Source organism: Physcomitrium patens, chromosome 3 (genome assembly GCF_059467195.1).
Source record: "Physcomitrium patens ecotype Gransden chromosome 3, ASM5946719v1, whole genome shotgun sequence".
NCBI classification, from domain to species: Eukaryota; Viridiplantae; Streptophyta; class Bryopsida; order Funariales; family Funariaceae; genus Physcomitrium; species Physcomitrium patens.
The window spans coordinates 154,908-168,436 of NC_143412.1; the positions used below are offsets into that span (position 1 = coordinate 154,908).

At 34.0% G+C, this 13,529-nt stretch overlaps 1 pseudogene across 1 annotated transcript; it reads left to right on the forward strand.

The window, feature by feature from the left end:
* Window positions 1-5,407: 5,407 nt before the first annotated feature.
* On the forward strand, window positions 5,408-10,350 carry LOC112279402 (heat shock cognate 70 kDa protein 2-like; annotated as a pseudogene). Its single transcript, XR_016501946.1, has 8 exons — window positions 5,408-5,779; window positions 6,119-7,478; window positions 7,655-8,068; window positions 8,426-8,549; window positions 8,696-8,755; window positions 8,963-9,161; window positions 9,445-9,571; window positions 9,859-10,350. The product of XR_016501946.1 is annotated as a heat shock cognate 70 kDa protein 2-like (transcript).
* The last annotated feature ends 3,179 nt before the right edge of the window (window positions 10,351-13,529 follow it).

Consider the following 13,529-nt stretch of genomic DNA (forward strand, 5'->3'; position numbering starts at 1 on the left):
AAGTTACCTGATCCTCAAACATTGAGTCAAGTAATCGACTTTGCTATGAAGTGCGACAATCGTCTTTTTGAATTCCAATCTGAGAACTGTACAAGTGGACCTCAACGTTACTGTAATTCAATGGCAATACCAATATTTGTTCAACACATACATTTAGAAGTAGAGGATATGCAAATTGATGCGGTATGTTTCAAACCTCTTATCGAGTAAGAAAAGACTTGTCATCGTTTGGAAGGATTGTGCTTATATTATGGAGAATCTAAGCACACTACTCAACATTGCCCAAAGGAATGATGCAATTATAAAATGAAGAGTACGACGATCAAAGAAGATAGCATGTCAAAAAACGAATTTGTCCAGCTATAGTAAGGACCGTGTGGTTGGAACCTTACACAATACCTAGTGAAGGTCCTATCCTCTCCTTAGAACCTTCTCCATGTTTTATGATAAATGTTATTCTAAGACCTAAACATCACAAAGCCTTTGCCTTGCTAGATTCAAAGGCCTCGGCATGTTTCTTAGATGAAGAATTTGCTAAAAGACATAGTATATTTTTAGTGAAGAAAATTAAACCTGTTCATATAGAAGTCATAGATGGTTGTCCGTTGTCTTCAGGAGATGTTATTCATAAAATCTTTATTATATACATAGTAACTAATGGTCATAGTAGCTACAAAAATAGATCTACGACGAGCATATAATCTAGTATGCATCAAAGAAAGAGATGAATAGAAGACTGCGTTTCAAACAAGGTATGGACACTTCGAATATAACATCATGCCTTTTGGACTTACAAATGCACCAATAGCATTCCAATATCTAATGAATGATTTCTTTCGGGAGTTTTTAGATGATTTTGTTGTCTGTTACCTAAATGACATCTTAATCTATTCTAAGAACATAGAAGAACATGAATTTCATATTTGTCATGTATTACAAAAACTAAGAGATGCGAGACTCTATGCTAAGATAGAAAAGTGTGTATTTCACACTACTCAAGTCGACTTTTTAGGATACATCATTTCAAATGATGGACTTATGATGGATCCTAAGAAAGTTCAAACTATTATGGATTGGAAGATCCCAAAAACGGTAAGAGATGTCCAATGATTTTTGAAATTTGTCATTTATTATTGAATCTTCATCAAAGACTTCTCGCAAGTTGCATCTCCACTTACATGTTTGACTTATAAAGACAAATTTCAATGGAATCAAGAAGCAAAAGTAGCATTTGAAGCTTTAAAGAAAATCTTTTCTTCTGTACCAATTTTGTATCATGTCGATTTTTCTAAGACATTTTTGCATCAGACTTTGCTTTGGGTGCCATATTGTCACAAATGGAAAGAGATGATAAACTTAATCCAATAGCTTTTTATTTTAGAAAATTTTTAGTAGTCGAGATCAACTATGAGATCGACAACAAAGAACTTTTTGCAATCATGGATTTGTTTCAAGAATAGTTCCATTATCTAGAAGATGTTTTTAGCTCAGTCACCGTGTATACGGATCACCAGAATCTTGAATATTTTTTGTTAGCACGTGTTTTGAATCATTGCCAAGTCCATTGAAGTATGTCTTTGTTAAGATTCGAATTCAAGATCACTTATCGACCAAAAAAATAATAAGGTTTGTTAGATGCACTCTCGAGACGATCTTATCTTGCACCAAAAGAAGGAGATGCTGCTTTCGATCAACAACAGACAATTTTCTTGAAGCTAGAGCATCTCCATCTTTGAACAATGAAATCAACACTAACTGTTTATTCAACTTTCATTAAGAAAATTCAGTCAAGTATGTCTTCTGATCCTCTTATTCTTGATATTAAGAAAAATCCTTCAAAGTCTCATGATACTTCTAAGTTTGAATTGAAGAAGAATCTACTATATTTTGAAGGACACCTATATGTTCGAGAAGGTGAAGTTCAATTAAGTGTTCTTCAAGCTCATCATGACTTTCCAGTAGTATGACATTTTGGGTACAATAAAACTTTGGAACTAATATGTAGGGACTTTTGGTGGCTCCAAATGTGGAAAGCAGTCAAAGATTTTGTACAATCTGGTGATGTTTGCTCGAGATCAAAAACTCTTCGTCATCGACCTTACGGACTTGTTTAGCCATTATCCATTCGAGCACAACCGCAGTCTTCTATTTCTATGGATTTCATCACGGATCTTCCAATTTCAAGTTCTTATGACTCTATATTCATGATAGGAGATTGTTTTACTAAGATGGCACATTTTATACTATGTACAAAATTTATCACACGTGAAAAAATAGCTAAGCTCTTTCTTGACAATATCTATCGCTATTATGGATTATCCAAGGATATTATATCAGATAGGGAAACTCAATATGTATCAAGATTTTTAAGTTTCTAAAAGTAGATATAAAACTATCTTCGACATTCCATCCTCAAACTGATGGATAAATAGAGCGAGTTAATCAAGTTTTAGAGCAGTATTTAAAATGTACCATCAACTACCAACAAGATGATTGGACAACTCTTTTGCCATTGGCATAGTTTGCTTACAATAACACAATACCTTCTTCTACAAAATAAACACCTTTCTTTGTCAATTATGGTTATCATCCACGACTTAATACTTTTGACTTTTCAAAAGTTGATAATCTTGCTATAAAAGATTTGACAATTCATTAGTCAGAGCTACATGCAATAACAAAGGCGCAATTAAAAGAAGCTCAAGAACAATAAAAGGTCAATGCGGATATCTATTGAAAAGAACAACTACCATTCCACATGGGTGATAAGGTATGGTTACTTCATCGTAACATCAAGACCACTCGTCTTTATAATAAGTTGGACTATCGAAGGCTTGGACCATTTTGTATTTCTGCACAAATCAATCTAGTTGCATATCGTTTACACCTACCGAAGTCAATGAATATCCATCTAATATTCTACGTATCTCTTCTTGAACCATACAAGACAGTGGACATACCAAGAAGAAGACAAGCTCCACCTCTTCCTATAGAAGTAGAAAATAATGAAGAGTTTGAAGTGGAAGAAGTCCTAGATTCAAGGTGGCATCAAAATAAATTGGAATATCTTGTCCATTGGAGTAGATATGATATTAATGAATGCACATGAGAGCCAGTAAAGAAACTTGCAAATGTAGCAAAAGAGATGGAGGCTTTTCATCGATGACATCCATCAAAATCAAGATAAAAATCTTTCTTATAAAAGAAACAAGATCTAAGTAAGATAACATTCTACTTTTAACCTTTATTTGTAGCTTCTTTGTAGTTGTGACGATGAGGATATGGAGAACCAACAACAAGTAGATTCAACTCAAGAGCCTTCGTTTGGTGACCTCTGAGACGAGACATTACGATTGTTACAACCTTCAAGATGATGCAATTGAGATGAAGATCTTCAAGAATGACATGTTCTTCCTCGAAAATATGGCAAGATACAACGCGTTTGGTACCACGACCTTGGAAAGGACTCCTGATGTTTGGTGATTTTATTAGAGGTAGGAACATCTCTTGACGGTGTTCAAAATATTTTATTCGAAAGAAGTTATGAAAGCCTTAACAATGATCAAATAACTGGATGGTCTTCCCGCCCTAGTATGGAACACTACCGATGGTTGAGAGGCCCTATCAATCATCTTCGAAGAGAACAAAGATCAGAGTATGTGGCGAATACAATTCATCGCATCATAGATTTCATCAGTATATGATGACTGCTCCTCGTGGAATTCATCTCTAGAAGGGGAGGTAATGTCACAGATATATGGATGTAAGCCAATAATTACATGTAGAAATAGGTAGAAGTAAATAAAAGTAGATAAAAGTAAGTTAGTTCTATAATATTTGCTTTAAAAGCTTCTTAGAAGCTTTATAGACATTGCTTTGACTTTATAAGTGTCTTTAATTGACTTTTTGGATTAGAAACGTGGTCAACAAATTGGCCATGTGCCACATATGTTGTTAACTTAAAGACCAAGCTAGCTATGCTGCCCACATGTAGAAAAACTTGCCTTGTAAGTCAAGGCATGTGTCTTATAAAGTCAACACATATTGGAGGTCCTATAGAACATCGCCACGTAGCCCTTAGTTAGATAGTATATATAGAGACAAGAGTGAAGCCTTCTTCACTCTTGTCAACTCTTTTCTTGCTTCCAGTCTAGTTTCAAGGGTCTCTAGTTTTCTTGGCTTTTGGCAATAGCCATTCCAGTTTCTTTCTCAATATACATATCAAGTTATTTCTATTTTTTCATCTTTCTTTAAGAGAAATCTCACTTGTTTATTTGTTTTTATCATATTCTTGTTTTTGATAATTTTCTAGAAATATCAATCATATTTAAATCCAAACATGGTGATGTTTGTGTTTTCAGACCAAATCAATGTTTTCAGACCAAGTCAATTTATTTGTAAAGTCATACAAAGTTTCAATAAGATACTAGACTTTTGATTAATAATGCCACTATTTATTTACTCTTAAAACTATTAAATATGAAAGAGCTTGGTAATTTTTTTAACTAAAATCCTTAATAACTTTTAAAAATCTTGGACTATTTTCCACCAAAAACACTTCAAAATTGCCCATTCTAGTCCAAAGAATGGAAAAGAAAAAGAAAACTCTTATTTCCATTTCCACCTATAAGATTCTAATCTATACCACAAAAATAACATGCTCAAATATTTCCATAACATTTGACCATAGATTGGCAGATTTTAGTGTTTGAAGTGAGGAAAATAACTTTTTTCATCCATGTGTTTAGTGGATCAGCAGACTTTGACTTCAGTTGGTGTCATTTTTTTGCATTACAAAAGTTCTGAATTTTTTACCACTATTATTGAAATGGTGTTAGTTCTTAGTATTCCAATTTTTAGAGGTAGAGAAGAAGTGAAGCATTTTCAATACAAATGTGCAATGAAAGAAGGTTTAAAAATCTCCAAAACACATATCAATTGCTAAGAAATTCAATTCCTTAAAAAATAAAAATCCAAACGGTCACAACAAAGGTTCAGGTGTGTTCAAGATTTCTAATTTTTATATGCAAACATATATATATATATATATATATATATTTGCACCTTACTTGATAAGGTGAGTAAACTTTGACTCTTCTTGGAGTCAAAATTTTATACTATGGAGTTTTTTTTGCTTCTTTTTCCGACTTGCAATGCTCACGCGCGTGATGCGAAGTGGATTCTAGTTGTGGATTTGGCGGTTTCGGAAGCTCGGATGATGAGCAGGTGTTTGGCTAGGGTCTGATCCTGGAGGAATGCTGCTGAGGTTCGTTTTTGATCTTGGAAACTATACTCCTCTGTTATCTGGCGTGAATGCGCTTTGGTAGGGATGACGTGATCATGTTCCTTCCCTTGTGGACACCGAACTAGTTTTTTTTTTTCTCTCTATTGTTGGATATATTGTTGTCGCATAATAGATTTCGCTGGCGACCATCCTAACGCTCCGAAGCCCTAAATCTTGGTCCTCAAACCTGTTTTCGTTTACGAACTGAGTGAAGAAGCTGGAGTTTACTCTACATTTCTTCTAGCTAGCTCCGAGGCGACGACCTTTGCGTCATGGCTGAGTCTGAGGTTATTAGAACACCTATTGGAATAGATTTAGGGACGACGAGTAGCCGTGTTGCGGTGTGGTTGTATAAAGAGAATCGGTTCGAGCACATCGTCAATGACCATGGTGACCGAAGTACGCCTAGCTACGTTGCGTTTACCGAAACAGAGCGTCTTATTGGAGATGCTGCCAAGAATCAAGTGTGGAGAAACCCTACAAATACAATTTTTGGTAAGTTCTTATGGGCATTATTCTTAGTGCACAACATGTGTCTTATTGCATCATAAATGTCGAGTGATTTTGTGTGGTAGTACAATTGTTTCTGGATGATTAGTGATCCATTCTAGGGAGATATACTGAAGTCTTGCTGTGCGATACTTCTGTGCAAGGTCTTGTAGCTGCAACCTTGATCAATTGAATATCATTGTTTCACATTCCATTCAAATGTTTGGATGTTGCTTGTCAATTATCACAGAACTGCTCCTTGTCAAGTTTAGAAACAGATCCTGAAAGCACTAGTCTTTTTCTGGGCCTTTGAATGATGACGATGGTCGTTGTCTATCGTTGCAGATGCCAAGAGATTGATCGGGAGAACTTATCTGAATTCAGAGGTTTTAATTCGGTCAATGAGCTCCCTTTGGCCATTTAGAGTGGTTCGCAGTGTGAGTAACAAGCCAGTGATACATGTCAAGTATAAGGGGAATGAGAAAGTTTTCTCTCCGGAAGCAGTGTGCGCCATGGTCCTCGAAAATATGAAAGTTCTAGCGGAGGTATATCTGAGGTCCGTGAATTTGTTCATTACCGTGAGTATTCCTGGCTGCTTTAACTACACACAAAGACAAGCTGTGGAGTATGCTTGTAGAACGGCTGGTTTTGAAGGGTATCATCTTGTTTCTGATCATAGTTGTGCAGCCTTAGCGTATCTTGTTTCAAATCTGAGCGAAGGAAAATTACTGGATGTTTATGGTGTGACCCATGCACTGTTGTTCGACCTCGGAGGTGGTACATTGAACGTAACTTTGGTTATCGTTGATATGGGCATTATTGAAGTGATCGCAACCTCTGGAGACAGCGAGTTGGGGGGACAGGATTTTGACCAGAGATTGCTCAATCACTTCATTGAGAAAATCAAGTTGAAGCATGAGAAGGACGTGACCAGGCATCCTCGTGCTCTCATGAGATTGAAGAAGCAGGTGGAGAGAGTCAAGCTAGCTCTTTCCTCTAGTATGGAAGCCACCTTTCACATTGATTCCTTGCTTGACGGCTTTGACTTCGAATCCAGTATCTCGCGTTCCTGCTTCGAAGAGATGAATATGGACCCTTTAGAAGGTGCATGGATTGCGTAGAGAGGTGTCTACGAGATGCGAAATTTTCTAAGGGAGACGTCCAAGAGGTTGTATTGATCGGCGGCTCCAGTCGTATCCCTAAAGTGCAACAGCTCTTGGTTGATTTCTTCGAGAATGGTGCAGTTTTGAATAAGTCCATCAACCCTGATGAGGCTGTTGTTTGCGGTGCTGTTGTTCGCAACGGCATTCGGGTTGGAGTTAAGGTTGAGCCTTGGATCAATCCTCTTGTACTAGATGTTACTGTCAAGTCTTATGGCTTGGAGACATCTGGAGGTGTGATGACTGTAGTGGTTCCACGGAATACCACTATACCTGTTCTTAGAGAGACTGTGTTCACAACATATTTTGATAACCAGCTTGGTATGCTGATCAAAATCTATGAAGGTGAAAGAGCTCGAACACGCGACAACATCTTGGTTACCATATTTGAATTGGATGGGATACCTCCGGCTCCACGCGGCGTACCTCAGATCCGTGTGAGATTTGACCTCAATACTGATAATAAACTGTATGTTTCAGCCACAGATAAGCATTCTGGAAAGAAGTGGAAGATATTCTCTGAAGACAATGAGCGGATATTCGAGGTAAGGTTCGAGACCCTATTTTCTCTCCCGCTTCTATATTCTAGACAATCTTGGCCTTTTTCCTAATATTGTTCCTAAGCATCGGATGCTAGTGATGGAGAGTTTTGCTTTATTATTTTGCTTCTGAAATGTTGGTATGCACACCAGTGTGATGGTACATGAATTCTCTCTGGCAGAGGGATGGTGGAGAGATTGACGAAAACTTTCGCTCCCAATTTGCGGTCCCAATTGAATATAATCCACATGAAGCATATGAAACCTCCAGACCGTCAAGGCCACCCACTTCTGGTAATTCAACTGAGTCTTCCAGATCGTCAAAGCAACCAACTTCTGGAAACCCAACCGAGTACTCCAGCTCGTCTAGAGCATATGAGTCAAGCAACACGGATGAGAGCAGTTCATACGAAGACAATGTCAAGAATTTTAGTTGGGACCAGGTCCAGGATATGACGAATGGCCTCTCTTCCACACAGCTAGGAAAGGGTGGTTTTGGAGTTGTGTACTTAGGCAAGCTATCAAATGGGAAGAAGGTGGTCGTGAAGGTCCTCGATGAGTCTTCTCAACAAGGGATACCTGAATTTGTCAATGAGGTACGATTTTGAATTTTTGTTGCGTTTTGTGAATTTTTTTCTGAAAGGTCGATGGCATTTCCATTGGACTCTTACACTTATTAACCTCTATGGTGAGGATAAAAGTATCCATTAAACTAGCTCATTAAAGCTCAAATGAAGTTTACAGAAGGGACTAAATTGTATGTCAATGTGAAGAAGAAGGTTTGCCGTACAACATGGATTAAATTATATATATTTCTATTTATAGAGGTTGGAAGTGTCATATCAATTTTTAGCTTTGGCACTTAGGGTTAATCTATGGACGTCAAAGTATTTTGCGTGAGGGTGATTGTTCTCTGTCTTCGTTTTCTAACCGTTCCGGTCATATTGGGACAGGTGAACCTTCTTAGGAGTGCGAATCATGGAAATTTGGTGAGACTTTTGGGTTACTGCCAAGATGTGAAGAAGGTTCTGATTTACGAATTTGCAGAAGAAGGGACTTTATGGGATCATCTTCACGGTCAGATTTACTTATAGCTGAAAGGAATGGAGAATCAGAAGTGTATCATTTATTTTATTTTTTGGATGAGTAATCGAAAGTATGTTTTGTGTCTTCTTCACTTGAGTTTGCACATTGACTGATTCCTAACAGGTTTAGCAATGCAGGAAAAAGGTCTCGTCTCGATTGGAAGCAACGTCTCAGCATTGCCTTACAAACTGCATGTGGTACAATCTTACTTTTCTTCCTTCATTTAGTGAATTATGAGTTCACCTCAAGCACAAGTTTAGCCTTGCAATTAGTTTGAAGTCTGTGGGCTTTGCCATTTGCTTGTGCTCTGTAACTCCAGACCAAATTTTTAGGGCTTTAGAAACGTCTTCAAAATGAGCTGGCTAAGGCAAAGTATTGACTGGGTTCACACGTCTTTGTATCAGGACTTGAGTACTTGCACACTGGTTGTAATCCTACAATATTTCACAGGGATATCAAAAGCGAAAACATTCTGATAACAAGGAGAATGAATGCCAAGGTTGCTGATTTTGGTATATCCAAGGTGGGTTCCGACCAAGATAACATCCGCCGAACGCATGTTACCACCATGATAAAAGGAACTCTTGGATATCTCGACCCAGAGTACGTTTTCTATCACTTCCACGTCCTCGATATGCCAGTAATTATTCTGACACACGCTTGCTCATTGTCATTCAAACATCCGTTGTTGTCGATTCTGGTTGTTAATGTGGTTCTGATTTAAGATCCATGTTTTTGTCACGCTTTTAATAGTTTGCAACTAGCATGAAAGGTCTAGTATGCCAAGGAATGACCATTTCATGTTCATTGCTCTCAAGGCTATGATATATGTGATAACAAAAATCACCAATCCATGTCTGTTACTAACACAATATTAACTGCACAGGTATCTCAGAACAGGCCAATTGACAGACAAGAGTGATGTATACAGTTTTGGAGTTCTTCTACTGGAAATTGTTACAGGCCGGAAGCCAATCCAAAATTCGGAGAAGATAACCTCTATTATTGATTGGGTAAGTCTGTCAGTTTCTGATGAACAACGTGGTTCATCAACATCGACTTTCTGATAATCGTTGACAGTTGCATTTTGCTATAACTTATAAAAGCAAGGATGAGAAAAACGAAATATGTAGATCAAAGTTCTTAAGTTACAACCGATCTTGCCAGAGATTGAATGAAGAATCGATATTTGCAATACTTCTGATGTATAATCATATCCAATACTAGATACTGTATTTTAAAATGAATTACCAAAGGAATGCTAACTAAGTGGCGGACTGGAAACCGTTTTTACATTCAGGTAAATAAGCAAAAAGGCAAAGCTGTTGCAGATCCATTCATTGAAGGTAATTTCAATCCAAAGGCATTGAAACAGGTGTTAAATATTGCTAAACAATGCACTCAGTCAAGTGGTGTAGATCGTCCAGAGATGAAGAGAGTAGTTCGAATGCTTGAAGCAGCACAGGCTGCAGAAGATGAGAAAAAGTCCTCATGGTCATGGTTCTAGATCTAGCGCTGCCATGTGAATTGGGGTTCCACAATGTAAATTATGTCTTAAGTGGCAAAAGTGTGTTCAGTGGAATTTAAAGTGAATAGATGAGATGATACATGTGGAACCCCAATTCCACAGCCTCCGTCAAGAAAGCACTGTAGATTGAGTTTTTTATTTTTTTATTTTTTTTATTTTTTTTACTTTTTGATACCTTTGGCTAATATGAATTGTGGAAAGTTCAAAAATGAGAGTCTAAAATCATTTTATTTGTAAATTTTGTTTATAATATTGTTTTGACTGTATAAGTTTTAAATGCTTTGGATCCTTTGGATATGCCATGTAGTGGCTGCCACCATTAATGTGTACAATATGGCAGTGAATGTTAGTTTTAAGTAAGTTTGAATTGGTGTTATTATAGAAGTCTAAAGATTTATGTGAACTTTAACAATCTATATGTTGTGGTATCATAGCAAAGTCATCCAAACTAATGCTATAGAAAGCAAAGGAAAGTTGAAAAATATATGTCAAAAGTATAAAAATAGATTTTTTTGGGGTGATAATTTATCATTTCTAAGCCATTTGAAGACATTATTGTGATCAATTTTTTGAAATCAAATGCATGAAAATTCATTTTTTAGGGGGTGAGTATTATTTTCTCAAAAAAATGAGTGTCCATCTTTTGCATAACAATTTAGCTGTGATATTAAGAATAGTAGATGTAGTTGTAATTTTTTTTGCATTAGGAGATTGCATGCATTATAATTCTATATAGTTTATTTTTTTCAATATATATATATATATATATATATATATATAGATATATATTATTAATAGTATAATATGAATATAAAATATATCTAAAAATAGAGGTCTAAGGTACTCTAAAGGCTTAATCATCTATTATTATATGATTTTTTTCTATCCTGGTGTTCTAAAATTGTTGGAATATTTATTAATTGGATATATCTTCACCTTTAAAATGTTCACAAATTTGGAGCATAATAGAGTTGTTCCTAAGATTCAATTTTCTACCATAAGTAATTTTCATTTAAAGGTTATTACAAAGAATGAATTGATAGAATTCCTAATTTATTGTTTTTGATAGCATTTGCATTTGACTTTCATTTCCCTTTTCTAATGTATTCCTTTATAATATTCACCAATTGAATAAACTCATTTTAAATATTTTAGATAAACTTGGTCCTGTTTATTTAAATCTAAAATATACTTTTGTTCTTAAGATTGATATTTTTTGTAGATTATCTTGAACTAAAGTTGAATACAAGAACAAGAGCTGGTATGGTGAAGTTTAGAATTTTTTATTTTTGGTAGAATCTTTATCCTTCTACTTTTTTTAGTTTTTTCTTCCATTATTGTATTTCAGATCTAAATATATTTGGTACTTATTGTTATGCCTTTGGATCTATGTATAATTGGTACACTAATTATTCTCATTGGTCTAAGTTACTTTAAGTTTTTATACAAAACTATTTTTTTAAGAAAAACAAATATTTTTACCAAGATTGAAGCTATTGGTAGTAATGACGTAGAAGAACATCAATGTAAAGTCTTTATAGTTTGTGTACAATTTAATGTGAGATACTTTTATTGAGTAAAATATTCTCATCCTATAAGCATTACAATTTCTTATAACAATTATTCTTTTCCAAATATCCCACATCAACAAAAATCTCAAGTGGTTGTTTTTATTTTTTTCAAAATAGAATAAAATAAAAATTCTAATTTAAAAAATAATAATATAGGATTAAAGTAATTTGATTTTTATTCAAATTTAGTGTACTCAGCTTTCATAAGACTTACTAATTTGATTTTGCCTATCAAATGCAATTGGACTTAATTTGAGTTATAAAACTGCACTAACTTTCTATAAATCATTGAACAATCTATTTACAACAATGTATGCATGAATCTTTATCCTACAAACTATATAAACTTAAGAGATTATTTCCACTTCAAAGACTATTTATACTTCACTAACTATTTGCAACTTAAAAATTTTAGCAATTATTTATAATTCAGCAACTATTTATACTTAAAAAACTATAAATAATTCAAAAACTATTTACTCTCAAAAAATAATTCTACTCTATATTTTTACTTTAAGTCTAGCTTTATACTTCAACTATAGATTTTATACTTCAAATCTAGTATTATATTTTAACTCTAGCCCTTTAACCTGGAGATTTCAAAAAATTTATGATTGGCTATAATCTTTAATTTTGGCTAAATTTATATTATATACAATAGCAAAGATGATTAATATATTAAAATACCACTCACATAACTTAATTCTATAATATATAACTTAAGATTCATTTTTATTTGGCCATATAATATTTATCATATTGTTTAATATATTTTATTTTGGCATAGTGTTAAAAGTGAAGAAAAAGGATTTTTTTCCTTTTCTTTGTAGGAAAGGATGATTAGAATTCTACTTTATTTAATATTTAATTTTTGTAATATAAAAAATCGAAATATATTATTATTATTATTATTATCATTATAAATTTTTAGAAGTAGAAGACAAGTATAGAATTTTTTAAAAAATTATAGAAAGAATGAAGTTCAAAAATTGTCAATATATATATATATTTTTTTTGCACTCATTTCTTTATAAGACGTGAAGTATACATTCATCTCCTATCAAGCATTGATTAATTTACTTTAGGTCAAATTGAACTAAAGAAAGCTCTACACAATACTAATGAAAATCTACTTAACTAATTTTTTACATTAAAAAATAATGTACTAGGATTAGTCTCTTTAAATTATATGATTTGGATGAAGTTGAAATAAGAAACTAACTTGACTTGAGCATATTACTATCTATATCTCTTTATTTAACTCGATTTAATTTAAATTGATTAATGTATTAAGAAGTGGTCATAAGATATTATAATTTGACATATCTTATATATAATTAGCTCAAATTAACTTAACTTTGATTTTGAACATAGAAGAAGAAGTGAAACAAGTACATAAAGAAAATTAAGCACTTCTTTAGTAGGTTTATGATAATGCCAATTGATGATAATAGAAATGACAATAATATAAAAGAGATGTGGGAGCTAAAAAGGCCAAAAAATCCATTCACATAGATTCTCTTACAATCTTTGGCCATCAAAATTTTAGTCTTTGGCCACTCAATTAAGAAAAATATGAAGCTGATGATTATTCTTCATGACAAGAAAAGAACAAGGTGATCAATGACAATTCCAATAACATTCTAGTTCATTGCCAAACTATTTTGAATAACCCTTGTAAATTCAGTCCCTTCTTCAACAATACAATTTTTCCATTTAACATACTAGACTTCATGTATAATTTGCCAAATTTTACATTTAAGACACTTATTTCAAATCTTGAAAATAAGATTAATGCAAAGAAGTGGTATATCAAAGATGGATCACTATTTAAAGCAACAAAACTTATAATAAATATCATCAAAGTTTTAA